Source organism: Zophobas morio, unplaced genomic scaffold, assembly GCF_036711695.1.
Source record: "Zophobas morio isolate AGI-343-1 ecotype UQ-CSIRO unplaced genomic scaffold, CSIRO_AGI_Zmor_V1 ptg000038l, whole genome shotgun sequence".
NCBI classification, from domain to species: Eukaryota; Metazoa; Arthropoda; class Insecta; order Coleoptera; family Tenebrionidae; genus Zophobas; species Zophobas morio.
In genome coordinates, this window is record NW_026972143.1 from 1,975,584 (window position 1) to 1,991,918 (window position 16,335).

The window sequence follows — 16,335 nt, forward strand, 5'->3', positions numbered from 1 at the left end:
CCGAACCACAACTATAGGTATGTATCAGGTATAACAGGGTCCAGTGCATATAACTAAAAGATATATATATATATATATATATATATATATATATATACATATATATATATATATCCTTCTTAATGCTATTGTCAGGTACTTCAAAGGGTGGTCAAATAAGCTTAAGGTATTTAAAAGGTGCTCTATTGTGTGGGCCATAAATTACAGCTTAGCGCCTCAGCTAATATTTTGGGTTGCCTAACTTACCAAAATTTGCCCAAAATGCTTTGCAGTTTTTTTACAATAACTAAAAGAAGTAAAATTTTAACAGAAAACGAAGAATGGCGCCTAAAGTAGAAAAAAATTCTCTATCACCTCGATATTTTTTAAAAGCACACCGAGTTATAGTTTTCGCTAAAAATCCGCTGGGGTTTTACGCACTTTATTCTTTATTTTAAAAACTGCTACGTTTTTTAAAAAATACAAGACGCTTCCTTAAAGATTTTTATGTCATGAGCACGCACATGTATCGCCCTGCTCTTCAACTGTTAAAATAAAGGCGCAAAATGGGTTGGCGTTTTGCCTTATTTTGGCATCTTTTAATGACTGTGTGGCGGAGCCTTTCATTAGAAACTTTTTTTAAGGTATCTACGGTATAAGAAACATTTACCTATAATGAACCTGATGTAAGTAAAGTACTTCCAGTTTAAAGTGGTTTTTATGACAAGATAATAAATATTATCACCTGCTTATTACCCCACGACGGACAATATGAATTGAATAACAAAGTACCTCCCTGCAAGAAACCGACCACTTTCTTATTGTCCGTCTGTCTGCCGTCCCGATTTTTATTAGACAGATAGACAATCTCCGAAAGTACTGGGCCGATTGTTGTCAAATTTCGTATTTACATTAGGTATATCATGTAGACGGGTGATGACGTCACTTCAAAATTGTACATAGTAAATGGGTTTTAAATTGTATCAAATAACATAGTCTTAAACGTGTAGTTTATTACTCCGAATTGAGATTTTACACGAAACGTCCACATTTTTGGAAAAAAAAAAATCAAAATTAGGAAACAACATTTTGACATGTAATTTGGAATCTGCAAAACCGAATGCTTTGAAATCTTGCAGATGGTTTACAGTTATGATAACCATGATAAGTTTTTATTCAAAATTTATTTACTTGTCCCCTCCAAAAAAATGATGACGTCACCTCAAAACTTTTCCGAAAAAATGCGCTCTTAAATGTGCATTGTGTAAAATATGATGAGTCTATAGTTGTGATTTATCACTGCATAAATATTTTTTAGATTTCCTTATACGGGGTGTGTGAAAAAAATTAATGATTGAGTCGATTTATTTTATTGATTAAATCAAGAATTGCAAAACTGAATACTTTGAAATCTTGACGTTTTGAAGTTATTGTAAGCATGGTAACTTTTTAATGAAAATGTGTCTGTTTATCAACCCTAAAAAATTGATTACGGCATCTCAAAATTTTGCCGAATAAATTCTTTCGCAAATGTGCAAAATATGAACAGACTTTTAATCATTGCATTCATATTTTTTAGATTTGCTTAAACAGGTGATTCAAAAAAATTAATGAATCGGCCAATTTATTATCCATACCAAGGCGGTGGGACACTCAGTGAGTGAACAGCTTAGCCAACCTCTCGTAATGACGTTGTAAAATTTTATTGTATACAACAGAAACGTTTCTACTATAATTGTCGGCGCAATGCAGTGAAGGAGTGTAACTTATTTTGCGTAAATACTTGTTTTTATTTCTATACAGGTAGTGCTGGTGTAGCAGTGAAAACAGAGACCATGGTTGGGAAAAAGAGACAAATTGACGCTAGTGGTTCCTGGAGCGTAAAGAAGCCAAGGGCCACACCTCTGGTAGCCACTGCCAAATAGAACCCTAGGAAGCGGGAGCCAGCCGTCGAGCGATCATCTTCGGACTGCAGAATTATCGAAAAATTCCTCTAGGGCATCCGCACCGATCATTATGCTCCCAAATTTCTGAAACAGTGTCGACTATTGAATGACCGCCTCACTCGTTGGTCCTTGCTTCTAAACGAATTCGACTACGAAGTCACACACTCCAGGGAAACAAAATGTCACTGACACCCAAAGTGATACTGCCGCTGTATTTCTACACACAGGTACAGAAGGACACTCTGAAGACGCTTGGGGGCGACTGTAGTGGCCCACTTTGTATTCAAATTTAAAGAAAAGCGCGCCCAACTGACGAAGGTGAAGAAGTTAGCAATTATTTTTTTTACTTGTTTTTATTGTTTCAGTTTTTATTCATCTTATTTTCACCCTGGTTTTGCCGTTGGAGCCGCAAACCACCGCTGCCGTCTTCCGTGGGGCCGAGAATCACTTCTTCCCTCTCGGAAGGAGGAACGTTTGGGGCGGTAAGAACGCTGGGCGTTTAGTCGAACTGGACAGAATTGGACAGGTACCCGGTGCGAACCACCCAGAAGGCAGTTTGGGGTGGAAATCACCACGACCCGGGGCCCCGCTGTAGAAGATCTCCATCAGACGTTTGTCGCATCGTAATCTCGAACATATTTTCTGTAATGTAAAAATACGCTGTAAAATATTTTTTAATTTTTTTTCTCATAGGTGGGAGCATCAACTGTGGCGAAAATTCTATCAACAGGGGACCAAAATTTATAAACATCACTATCTGGCAAGCGAAAACCAACAGATTTATTTACAAATTTTGTTTCGGAAAGACCTGCAACGACAAATTTGGCAACTTAATGCAAAAAACGAATATTTCACTGTTGATACTCTTTTGGCATATTCTAGGGAACAGTCGGAATTTAACGGAGCGCGAAGCACATTATACAAAATTCTTGAGTCAATGGGTTATAAACACAGCGAAGTAAATGGTCGCAAAATTCTATGTGAACAAAAACATGTCGTTGCAGCCAAAATTACTTTTTTGAGAACATATTTACAGTTTCTAAATTCTTGTGAAAATTTGACTTTCGTGTATTTGGATGAAACATGGATCTATCAAAATGGTTCGTCCATTCGTCGCTGGGTGCACGACACTGATCTAAAAAGCAGTCCCACCAAAATTAAAAGTGAAGGATCAAGGTTTACTATTATCCACGCGGGTTGTTCAACGGGGTTCTTGGATGGTTGTAACAATTTTTTAAATTCAAAAAATAACGATAGAGACTATCATAAAACGATGGACGGGACAATTTTTCAAAATTGGGTGGTTAATCAGCTCATTCCTGCTTTGGCAAAGTTGAACCAAAAATGTGTGGTGGTTTTAGACAATGCACCGTATCATTCGGTTCAGTTGGATAAACCACCCACTTTTTCTAGTAAAAAATGTGAAATGCAGGAATGGTTCTTTAAACATAGAGTTGAATTTGACGAAAAATTTTCGAAGAAACAGTTGTGGGATTTAATTAAACCCTTCAGAAACAATAGAAAAAAAAAGATATTTGGTAGACGAGAGATTAAGAGAAAGTGGCCATGAAGTTCTTAGATTACCTCCGCACCATTGTCAATATAATCCAATTGAAATGGCGTGGGGATTTTGTAAGAACTATTACAACAAGCATATAAATTCTCAACCTTCATTAAAAAATAGGGTGGAGAATTTATGGCTTGAGGCGCTTTGTAACTGTACTCCAAGCATGTGGCAAAATTTTTGTAAACATTGTGAAAAACTTATTTTGGCAGATTGGGAAAAAAATATGGGAAATCTTTCGTACGAATCTATACCTCCTTTCATTACTTCGCTAGGTGAATCTGATTCAGAATCTGAATTTGAAAATGATACAGATTTTCATGGCGAAATAATGGAAATGGAGTGAATTGTAGCTTGTCGGGGGGTGATATTTTTACGCATCTTTCGTTCTAAATTTACCAAGGTAGTATATGAAAAACCACCTGACGTACAACAAAATAAGTATAATTTCAGTTAGATCATCCACGTTGTTACTTTGCACCAAATTTTAAGCATTTTCATTTTTTTTGTAACTCTTCATAGACCTGGAGAAGGCGTATAGTAACGTTCTTATTAATAAGCGTTTGGAAGTATTTAGTAAAAGCAAATAAAGAGCACTTACGTAAGCATTAGTAATAGCTATATAAATAAATCATTCAATTTAAGGCCGGAAAAATGTTTCAGAAGAGCTAAACCCATCAAAGCACTAGAGCAAGGTTGTTGTCTTTTACCAACCCTTTTAGTAATCTTAGAAAAGTGAAAAAAGAAGTTGGAAGATTTGGAAATAGGCTGTTCACAAAGATCGAAATTTCCATTTCTAAGAAAAGTGGGCGACCAGAACGAACTGATGATTGAGAATTAAAGATGAGATGCTAAATGTGGCATGCGACAATAGTCGTATGTAGAACCCCCATTCACATAAAAACAATGTTTAAGTGAAATTTTAGTGTTTGTTCCTTACATATGAAATAAACACTTACAAAATGCCGAATAATTATTTTAAATAGCGTATACATAGTTTTATGCTTTCTAAGAAATGGATACCGTTAACTTGGTCATTGCTACTGAAAACTGAAAGTATCGGCAACAATGTTTATATTTCTGGCATATTTTTTAACCTTTAATTCAATAAAACATAACCTAACGAAAAAAGTTCAGGGAATTTTCAGCGGTGACTTTGACTTCCTGCACTCTTCCCGCTCCGCATTCCGCCATTTCAAAACACAACGCAGGATCCTACATTTGGTGCCGATTACAGTTCATGGTCACTTTTCGAATTTTTCGCGGGATTTTCAAATTTTGTGCGCATGTTTGGAGGGGATAAGTAATTTCACCCGGCACTACACATTACATTTTGTAATTGCACCTTAATTATGAGTTTTGTGACAAGTTATAAGACGAGATGTGTGTTTTCAACCCATTTTTCAACCTTGTGAGAGCAGACTCAGAAACTATACTAATTTTGAAATTTATCTTTTCATTTATCTGGAAATCGTGGTGGCCTCCTAAATTAGGAATAATAATTATTATTTCTTGTATCCAATTAATTTTTTTCTTGAGTGATGAAATAATTAAAAAGGTCGATTCCACGAATTCTACGACGGGACCCATAGCCGAGCTGTTTACTTATGACCCGATGAAGACATACGAGTTTTGGAGGTACTTGACGTACATGTTCGTGCATACAGGGTGAGCATTTAATTATTACAAAATCGTTGAAAATTTATGTTTTTTCCCAAAGTTATGCACATCTCTTTGAAAATTTGGTCTTCCAAATCATCATCGGCAACTTACTTGAAAAGAACCAGGGCTGGTGGCGGGTTTTCGTTATTTATTTCGCAGGAGTGGTTGCTGGTTCCCTGGGTACTTCCATTATAAATCCCACCCGCTCAGTGGTGGGGGGCAGCGGCGGTGCCTTCTCAATTTTCACTGCCTGCATCCCTGCAGTAATCATGGTAAACTCAAAATCTAACTTTTTACAATACAAATACAACACTTTTCTAGAATTGGAAAGAAAAGTGCCTTTCAAAAACACAACTCGCAATGTTGTTTTCTGTTATTGTTCTAGTCGTTGGTTTTGTCATGTACATCATACAGGATTGGTTCAAAGAGACCGCACACGTTGCTCACTTTTTTGGGGCTTTGGCAGGTTTCTTAGTCGGCATAGTTGTTTTAGAGGATGTAACAAATACAGACACAGGAAAGATAATATGGTACATTGCCTTGGCTGTAATAGTGGTGCTGGCCGGAATCTATTGGAACATTTCCTGCAGGGATTGTTTCTCCAAACAAATTTAAAGAGTGCTTTTCATGTTTTTTTTTTTTTGTAATAAAAATTTACAAAATTATCTCGTGTTTTATTTTATTTAGAGCCGTGAAGAAATCAGTAGTTTTTGAACAATGAAAGAGAATTCCGATTATTTACATTAACAATGTCATTAATATATTCACCAAATTCCTTAAATAAATAAGCAGTGTGGAGTTTTAACTCTGCGTTGTCAATTTTCTCTTAAAAAATAATAAAAACCAAAAATATGTTGCATTTGTATTTTTGACAAAATGATGATGAATGACGATGATCGGGTTAATTAAAGTAAATATCCATGTATTGTCAATTGTTATTATTATAATATTGTATAAAAAAAAAATAAAGTACGATGTGTAATTTATCAACTAAAGTAACAAGTAAATATTTACAAATACTAGAGTAGGTATAGCTAGCCTTCGGTACCTATCTTTATCGATATCATATAATACGGTGATTAAAATGAGTGATATAAAAATCAGTTCTTAAATGAGTAATAAAACGTGTGAAAACGGCATCAATTGTTGCACCTAATTTAGTCGTTGGAACAGTCAAACTACTTACTGTGTCCAACATCAGTCGTCTTTGAAAAACTGTAGTAATTCAAGACCCTCACCTTTATCAAATCTTACATTAAAATCTCCAGAAACAATCATGGAATTGTATGATAGTTTTTGTTTAATAATTTGGAATCATCTTCAATGTATGCTAGAAAGTGTTAAGAGCCAGTCGAAAATGAGCAAGTTGAATATGAAAATCGTTACTACGACTAACAATCCAAAAATTCCATTATTTGGGTTCCTGCCTTGGGAACGAACCAAGGCGAATTATTGACAATTTATCCATATCCGCTCAATGTTACGACACTGTTTGGGGATTACTCAAAGATCGTTATCAAATAGTAGAGCGCTTAATTCTGCCGCACTAAGCGAAAATGACTTATCTGTATTTTTTTTAATTGAGTTAGCACACATTTTCACACCATCAGGTAATAAAAAAAACACTTGTAAAATTTCCCCTATCTACAATTGCCTCAACTTTACTAAGCAATTAAAATCTATTAGCGCTTTTATCGAGTTCACTATGAAACAGAAGTTGATCTGTCAAATTTCAATGATAATTCAGTTTGGTAGCATTTAACCATCTACATGATATTTCTAATATACATACAAAATTTGACAATAATCGGTCCACCAGTTTCGGAGATTACTTGTCTAATAAAAATGGATTGCATTTTCTCGACCTAGAGGACGAAGAAATAGGTCTCCCGTTTCCGTCTGTCTGTCCGTCTGTCTGCCGTCCCGGATTTTTATTAGATAGATAATCTCCGAAAGTAATGGGCCAATTGTTGTCAAATTTTGTATTTGTATTAGATATATCATGTAGATGGTAAAAGCTAACCAAAATTTGTCTAATCATCCCCAACACTAATGTGATGACGTCACTTCAAAATTGTACATAGTAAATGGGTTTTAAATTGTATCAAATAACATAGTCTTAAACATGTAGTTTATTACTCCGAATTGAGATTTTACCCGAAATGTCCAGATTTTTGGGAAAAAAAAAACAAAATTAGGAAACAACATTTTGACATTTAATTTGGAATCTGCAAAACCGAATGATTTGACATCTTGCAGATGGTTTACAGTTATGATAAGCATAATAAGTTTTTATTCAAAATATATTTACTTGTCCCCTCCAAAAAATTGATGACGTCACCTCAAAAGTTTGCCGAATAAATCCTATCAACATGTAGAAAATATGATGAGTCTGTACTTGTAATTTATTATTCCATTCATATTTTTTGGATTTGCATATACAGAATGACTCAAAAAAATTAATGAATGCCTAAATTTATTTTATTGATTTAATCAGGTACTACAAAACCAAATGCTTTGAAATCTTGGGGATGTTCTAAAGTTATCATAAGAATGGTAAATTTTTGATCAAAATATATTTGCTCATCCCCCTAAAACAGTGATGAAATTAGGAACGAGCCGCCCCATTTTCTGGAAAATGTGAGAATACGCTCGTTTTTATAACAATAAAATAATGATAAGGTAAGGATTATAATAATAACATTCAGAATATTTTGTTCAATGGAGGCTTATGAATAATTTTAGTCATCTGTTTTGGGGCGATAGATTCCTTCAAATCACACAAATGTCTACGTGACATTCTTCCGATGTAGTGTATTCCCGTTGATAATGTGCTGTAAATATATTTTTTTTTTACTCATAACTAGAGAGCGGATTTATAAGCACAAAAAAATTAAGAATAAGCGCTTAAATAAGCACAACATTTTCAATAAAAAAGTTTTATTTTAAGCAAAAAACATTAAAAACATAATCATATTACAAATCAAAAAACACTTCTTAGAACTTTGGATAAAATATTATTACAATAATCCTAGACTTTATATTTTACACACGTATTTCAGTTTTCTTTAAAACAATTTATGATTGTAATATGTTCCAAGTTGTCCACTATAAAATTTTTTCGCCGATCATTTAAAATGCGTTTAAAATTGGAGAATGTGCGTTCAACATCCACACTCATTGTTGGCGCAAATTTGAATTTTGCAACTAATGTTGAATCTAACTCCAAATTTTCCACCTTCTGGCCTTGTAAAACACGAGCAACGTCGGAAAGAACACCGAAACCTGCATTTTTATTTAACACTTCGTCAAGTTTTTGAGATACTCTAGTACCAATATCACCCCTTATTGCGTTTGCTTGTTGTTTAAATTCTTTCACTAAGTTTATGGCATCTACCAACAACATGTTGGGTTTTTCTAACTTTTCTATTACCTCACATACGAATTGATAATTGCTTCTTGGAAAAGCTAGATCTTGTCGCAAATCTTTGTTTTCCAAAATATTTATGCAATCTTTAATCGATTGAGAAGAATCTTCGCTAAGCTCCGTAACTACTTCCTTAAATTCTTTGATATATTTGTCATAATAAAATGTGGCCTGTAACCATGTTCCCCACCTCGTTATAATCGGCTCTGGGGGCAATGGTATGTTTGGAAATTTTTCCTTAAAATGTTGCACCCTTAGTGGGGCTTTAACAAAAATCTTTTTACCATTTGCCACTAATTTATTAACAGTAGGAAACTGCAAACGTATTCCTTCAGCCACTCTGTTTAAACCGTGGGCAATGCAAGTAGAGTGAATTAAATTGGGGTACAATAATTTTAGATTATTCAATGCTTTCAACATATAACGAGCTGCATCCGAGATCATCAATAAAATTTTATTGGCAAAAATAGTGACGTAAAACTGTCATTTACAAATCTGGTAATCGTATTGCCATTTGTTTTATCTAACATTTTCAAACCTACTACATACCCTCGACTAGGGAAATTTTCATTTAAGATTCCAACAATTAAACTTGCAATGTATCTTCCACAACTATCGGTTGTTTCATCGACAGCGAACCATAAATAATTATATCTAATGCGATGTTTAATTTCGTTGTAAACTTGCTGAAACACTGGGCCTACATAATTTTTTCGGAGAGTACTTTCAACCGGAATATGTCGATTGTAGTGTTTTTCAAGGAATTCTTGAAGAGGGCCTTTCTCCAATTTTTTTAAAGGTATATTGGACTGGATCATCATTTTATATAAATCGAAATTAAACTGAAACTGCTCATCTTTTGTGGAAGTAGATGCAACAGATTCATTTATGGTTTGCTGTTTAATTTTAGAAACTTCAAACATTTTCTTCCTTTCTACATGAAGAGTCGTTCTGACATGTTGCGTCACGTTATATTTTTTATCACTTTGAATCTAAAACAACGTACATATACAGGATTAACAAAGGAAAATAGATAAAAAAAAAATTAGTGGGCTTACGGTTTTCACACAAACTCTGCAGAATATTTTGTTGTTTTCTAATTTTAATTCTGGAAAATCCCTTATCCACTCATCCGGCGTCGATTTTACTTTCGGCATTCTTTTAAAATATTAGTAATATTACCAAAAAGAACTCAACATGTAACAAGGGAGAACTACGTATAACACTGGACTACGACAGATGCGATAGTCTGATGGTTGTGAAATAAACGGTTCATTTACTTAAAAGTTTCCATTAGAAAAATTTTAAAGTAGGTAGTTGGGTACAATAATCCTTTTTTCTAGAAAATCTTCAACGGTCTTGCCACAAAATGCCTAAAAAGAACATCTGGTTAAAAGCTTTAATTCATTATCAACGGAAGTAAGGATTTAAAGTCATAAAATCTATGGAGTATTTTTCCAATCCTATAATAAAATTTTATTACCCAAACGACCGGAACTTATTCACAGAAAGGGTCTTGAGTAAGTGTACTTCAATGGTCAAGTCCAGGTAAAATGCATACGACACGATACGGCTAACTAACAAGTATTTGTCATCCCGACAAGGCCGGCATTTGAACAAAATATGCATTAAAACTCATATTCGTCGAAAAAAGCATTAAATAAGCATATAAGTTTTAATATGCATAAAATTGAAAAAAAAGCAAATAAGCATAAAAAAAATGTGTCAAATGACTCCAAATTGTATCATAGTTACCGATATAAAAAAGTTTTGAAGTCCTCACGCACAAATGCGTTTTGTTATGACGTCATTGTTTATAAATAAAGCTGGGCGGTCGAAATTTATTCATGCTATCTACCCGTCTGAAGTGCGCCCTGTGCATCCTTGCCTTACTCGCTTCTCGCTCTCCAATTGTGCATCATTTTTAATAATTTACAGAAATAGTTTTGTTTTCAGTGAGACCGACACTTGAAAATTAGTTAGTTTTATTATTTTCTTCGCGATGCGTAAATTAACATCGGTTGCGAGCCACTGGTCTGGCGTGGTCCATACGCAACGCATAAATTTCAGTCGCCTAGTCCAATTTTTTTTTTTAGTATCACACTACATCTATTCAAACTGATAAACGTGTCCTTGCAAAAATGTCGATGACGTCGTCGCAAAATGTTGTTTAAATGCTCCGCTACAAAAATGTAATGAGAAAAAAAACATAAATGACATGCAGCGAGGGAAGTACTATCTAAACTCTTTAGACCAATATTTTTTATTTAGTGAATTGAGATGAAGTCCAAAAAACTGGTATTCAAATTAAATACTTTGAGCCTGGGCATACTTTTATGTCCGCAGATAATTTTCATCGTTCTGTAGAAGTACAGTAGCGCGCGATGTTATTGTTTCAGTTAGCCCATCGCTGCATGTTCGGTCGCGCGACCCTGGACTGGCAAGGTTAACGAGGAGTGGGAGAAATAATCGAGCCCTTGAACTATTTTTACCCATATCTAGTCATTAATGTTATTATATACCTAGATGCTGAAAACTATCCGCCATATGCAAGTTTGACGGTTGCTTATAACTAGAGCTGTGCGGTCAAAATTTATTTATCCCCGCTACCCGTCCACAGTGCAGGAGGCTACAGCCTTGCCTTACTCTTTTCGCGCTTTCCAATTGTGCATTATTTTTGATAATGTACACAAATAGTTTTATTTTCAACGAGACGGACACTCGAAAATGATGAAATCATCAACTGACATTCACTTCACATTAGTTTTCTCATAATTTTCTTCGCGATACGTAACATCGGCTGCAAGCCACTGGTCGGCCGTAGTGGGAGGTAATCAGAGATATGTAAAAGACTAGATACAGATATTTAATGTTCTCGTGGACATACGTTTAGGGCCAAGATGTCACTGTACGTTTATATCTCCCTCTTTTTCTCTAGCACGTATAATGGTAACCCGATATCTGAAGGTCTCGCTCTGCACGGCGCAACCAATCAGTTGGCGGAACGTTTGTCGTTGATGCCGTTCTTGTGTTTGTGCGGGTCCCTGTCAGACCACTCAGACTGTGGGTGGTTATGATTATTTATAATTGCCGCCATTAGAACGGGCCAATAACAAGCCAACCACCTTTTAGAGAGTGATCGATGTAGCCTACACTTGGCAATCCATAGTACTGGTGCTGATATAGAAAAGGATAGGCGACACAAAGTATTGCTACTCTTAGATCATAGATGTTGGCCCTAGATCGGTAAAGCTATAACCGCATCTGTCTTTTACATATCTCTGGAGGTAATACGGAGCATTTAAATTTCAACCGCCTGGCCCTACTTATAACATTCTTGTGTAGGCAACCAGTTATACAAAGTGTAATGCCGTTGAAAAATGTTTGTTGTATAGATAACCAACTATACACTAAAGTAATACGTGTTTTCAACAGTGAGAGTATTTCCACAGATTACGGATATCCGTAATCTGTGGTATTTCTTATGGCGCGCTTTTAAACAATTGCCGTTCTTGTTAGCTTTTATTTAAAAATTCATCTTCATCATATCAATAAAATGTTCGCTATTGATTTAATTGGTCCGAGTATCACATAGTAGTTAACCAAAATCATACTATTTAAATACCAATAAAATATTTAGTTTCGATGTTGACGAGCAAGATAAAAATCTGTACTTTCCATTTAATTTAGTTGACTGATTATGATACAAACCAATTTTTTAATAATGAGGTTATTATTTAAATGTTGTGTGTTACTTCATTTTGTTGTGCCCATGTTTTAAGAGATTTTTATATGAAGTTGAGATATGATGTCATTAATTTACATTGTTAATATACTTATCTTTTGTTTTAGATATCTGTATTATATAAATGGGATTAAGTGTCATGTACATAGACAATTACCTACCTGTATAATTTGTTAAATTATAAGTTCTTTATGCTTTATGTAGACAACTGTTGAACAATAAATGGCTTCAATTAAAGTGTTTTCAAAATGGATATTAGTGTTCAATGTTTGTTTAAGCTTAATTTTATATCTCTAGCACTTTCATGCATAATATCAGAACCCTTTATTTTCGTGAAGGCTCGATGTCCTAGTTACTCTTCAGTGAAGTCCAGAATCCAGATAATTCAACTTTTCATACAAAACTTAGTATGTTGTGATTTATTAAGGACACCGTCACCTGTAAAAAGGGTTACTAATGCAATAAACCAAAGGTTAATTCATACTTACAATGTTCATTTTTAGTTGTATTGCTGAAAAATTCAGTAGTAGTAGTAGGGGAAATGTGCCTGAGATGGCATAGCGGACGAGTTGGCATCGTGGGCTTTTTTCCATCTATTAATTTAAAAAACGCTCCAGAAATTATTATTGTTAACGAAAATTAATCGTAACGATGACGTCACAGTTTTCCCCATACGCGCAGATTTACCGATCAGGTTAGAATTTTAATCGTTAACTGGTGCTAACACAATTTAACAGACACTTACTAGGAGATTTCATGAAATTCACTTAGTCAGGATAACACTTTTTGTCTAATTATGAATAAGTTTCTGGATGCATATACGTAAGTGTTATATATTATAACACTTCTTAATTCGTCACACAAGATTAGCTATAATTCATTAACGGCAGTTAATTTAACAAAATTCATCATTTCGTAAACTGGCGGGGGGTTAAAATAATTTCTTACCTTAGGCAGTTAAGTTATCATCGTTATTATCATCGTTATCATCATTACATCACCGAGGCATTTCCTCGTGTGATGGGCTTGGGAGATTTTTTTTAAAATTAACTTTTGTTAATTTATTGGATATAAAACTGTAAAACTGTTGTCGTGGACCTTATGCCCGACATATAGTGAAAATATTACTTATTTGTTCGTAGGTTGGTTCGTGATGATGGTAACACATTCTAGTGACTGGACAAAGGGAATACCTACTTCAAGCATATTATGCATTTTGCTAAAATGAATTATTATATTTAATTTAGAAATGAGTATTTACAAAAAAGATTTAGTTATATGAGAATAATTTGGTATAACAATAAATTGTAGTATAGTTTAACATGTATATATGTATAATTAACAGAAAATGAACTTCAGTATTAAAACATTTTTAAATAAATTCAAGAAAACGTTGTAACTTTGAAACTAAATCTTTGAGAGCATAATAAATCAAACATTTAAAAAAATCTAAAACAGAAATGTAACATAATTGAAAATTTTATTATAACTCAAAATTTGGTAACCTAACTCAAAATTTGTAACATAACTCAAATTTTGGTAAGGAACATTATAGTAGTTGCGTGGTAAGCGTTCATTAAACAATATAACTGTTTAATTAATAATTTCAATGCCAAGTAATCTTTAAAAATATAAAACTCAAAACGTTATCCAATCGAGAATACAAAGGGCGATTTGTTATCAAAATTAATCTGAACTTTAAAAATATTAACAAAAATAAAACTTTAAACATTTTATGAAATCATGCACATTTTTGGAGATATCAACACTTACCCCTTGTGTAACAACACAAACACACACTAAACAGGCAATTGGCTAGACGACTCGCCAATATTTAACTGTCAAAGTTAAATAATAAAAAAGATTCACAGCAAACAACCTTGATTGTTACGACAATGATGATAGTTCTGATTCATTCTAATTATATCACCAAAAATAAATAAATTTAACACCTGTCACGCTCGCAAGGCTAAAATTTACGAGCCCTAACAACTAAATATTGACCCTTTTCCTGTAAGATCGTAAAACTTCCATAGTGACTTTCCGTGCGCACGCATCTTCAAAACCACGTTGGAAATCAAGGTTAGTTAATAGAGATCTATTAAATGACTTTGGTTGGAAATAGTATCCGGCACTCCGGCAGCAGAGCAAAGGCCTGTGACAACAAACCGCTTTGACAGAATGCAACCGGCTACACATGCGTAATCGGTCGCTCATTGGTTAATTTTAACTTGGCGCTCTAAAAATCTGACTTCGCCTGCGCTATGTTGTCTCACTCTGTATTATTGGTATTTATATAATGTCTACTCACTTTGCTTACAGGAAAAGGGTCAATTGGGACACAGATAATTTCTCAAAAAAATCCGGTACCTTATTTAATTTGATATGAAATCATAAAATCCAAGATGCACAGCAAACAACCTTGATTGTTACGGCAATGATAATAATTGTTCTGATTCATCCTAATATTGTATCACCAAAAATAAATAAATTTAACACATTCACGCTCGGAAGGCTAAAATTTACTCGTACATAACCGAGACGCTTCTTACTTGAACGATGAATGCATATTTGTTGTGTCTATTAAAACAAATGTGTGCGAAGTACACATTATTTTTCATCTCCTGATTTCTTTGTTGATTTCAATTTTATTATTTTTTAAGTTTGTAGAGTCTTCATTAATAATAATAACAATATATGTATAAAATAGTGGCGGCTCCTCGGGGTGGGCAGGGTGGGCAATGCCCACCCTATTTGATTGTTTATGATACGAAGTAAAATATTGATTTTTTTTCTTTTTTAAAATATTTTATATGTACCTATATGTTACAGTCAAAGTGTTCATTCCGTCAATGTATACACTGACTTGCCAATGTATGCATTGACTGATTTGCTCAGTAAATGTGTTCACAATGGACGATGTGTAAGCTTTACCTAGTCAATGTATACATTAACGGTTCCCGCTTAGTCAAAGTATGCACCAAATAATACATGGTGACATAACCTCACATTGTACCTACTGATGTTTTAGCGGTATTTGTGATTTATTGTTTTTGTGTGGTGTGTAGTACATATTAAGTGTTACTTTAATATTATCTACAATGGTTAAAACTGCAATAAAAACAAAGTTTGTTGTCTTCTTCGTAATCGATTTCGACATGCTAACCCTTTCTTTTATTAATTTATTATCATCTGCAAACTTAAAAAAAACTAGCTACATGTGGGAGTAATTCCTGGAAGTTTTTTCATTTATTCCATCTTATCTGTACAGGTTTAGAGAACAACATAGAATGTTTAACATTTTATGTTATTTCTATTTCTCCATAAGCATTAGTGAATATACTGTTCAGCACTTAACTCATTTTTAATAAAAATGTCACTTGTACTACTTCTTCTCTGAGCTCCTCAATTGTGATATTTAAGTATTTCTTTTTATTGAAGCTTTGACTAACAGACTGCAGTAAATGCATACACTGTCTACTGAATGTATACATTTACTAGTAAAAGTATCCATTTCCATGCGCAGTGAATACTTTGGCTAAAACCGTACGTCAATGTATACATTGAGTAGTCAGTGTATACATTCGCTGAAATGTACGCTTTGACTGTAACATATACACAAATAATTATCGTCGTAAACATCATTTAAGCCAACGGATTTTCTTCATTACATCCCGCAGTTTCCGCAACTGAGAAATTGCAGTTGTAAAAAAGTGCGTCAGATCTCGGCGTTATACGGTTCATGTGAGGTCCACCCTCTTGATTGTAAGCAACGACAAACGTGCGGTTTTCTATGTACGTAATTGAGAGTAAAGAATTCGAAACGCGCGTCTTTGCATATCCGTGTTTTCTCGCTTCAAGCGGGGCAGGACGCCCTGGCCTCAACGTATATCTCAAACGCTGCAGAATCGGATCTCTCGATATTCGATTCAAGGATTCAATAAATTAATTTCGATTTTTTTACTTCTTCTGTATTGTAAAAGTATAGAGGTAATTATTTTTATTACTCTAT

The 16,335-nt window shown here is 34.2% G+C and overlaps 1 long non-coding RNA gene across 6 annotated transcripts; it reads left to right on the plus strand.

The window, feature by feature from the left end:
• Positions 1–1,383: 1,383 nt before the first annotated feature.
• On the plus strand, positions 1,384–5,816 carry LOC135140176 (uncharacterized). Of its 6 annotated transcripts, none has more exons than XR_010282238.1 (5): positions 1,384–2,569; positions 2,619–4,090; positions 4,135–5,157; positions 5,210–5,423; positions 5,473–5,816. It is a non-coding gene; the product is annotated as an uncharacterized LOC135140176 (long non-coding RNA). The 6 variants fall into 6 exon arrangements; XR_010282239.1 differs by having other exon boundaries at positions 4,153–5,157; XR_010282236.1 differs by having other exon boundaries at positions 2,619–3,892; positions 3,943–5,157.
• Positions 5,817–16,335: the final 10,519 nt, after the last annotated feature.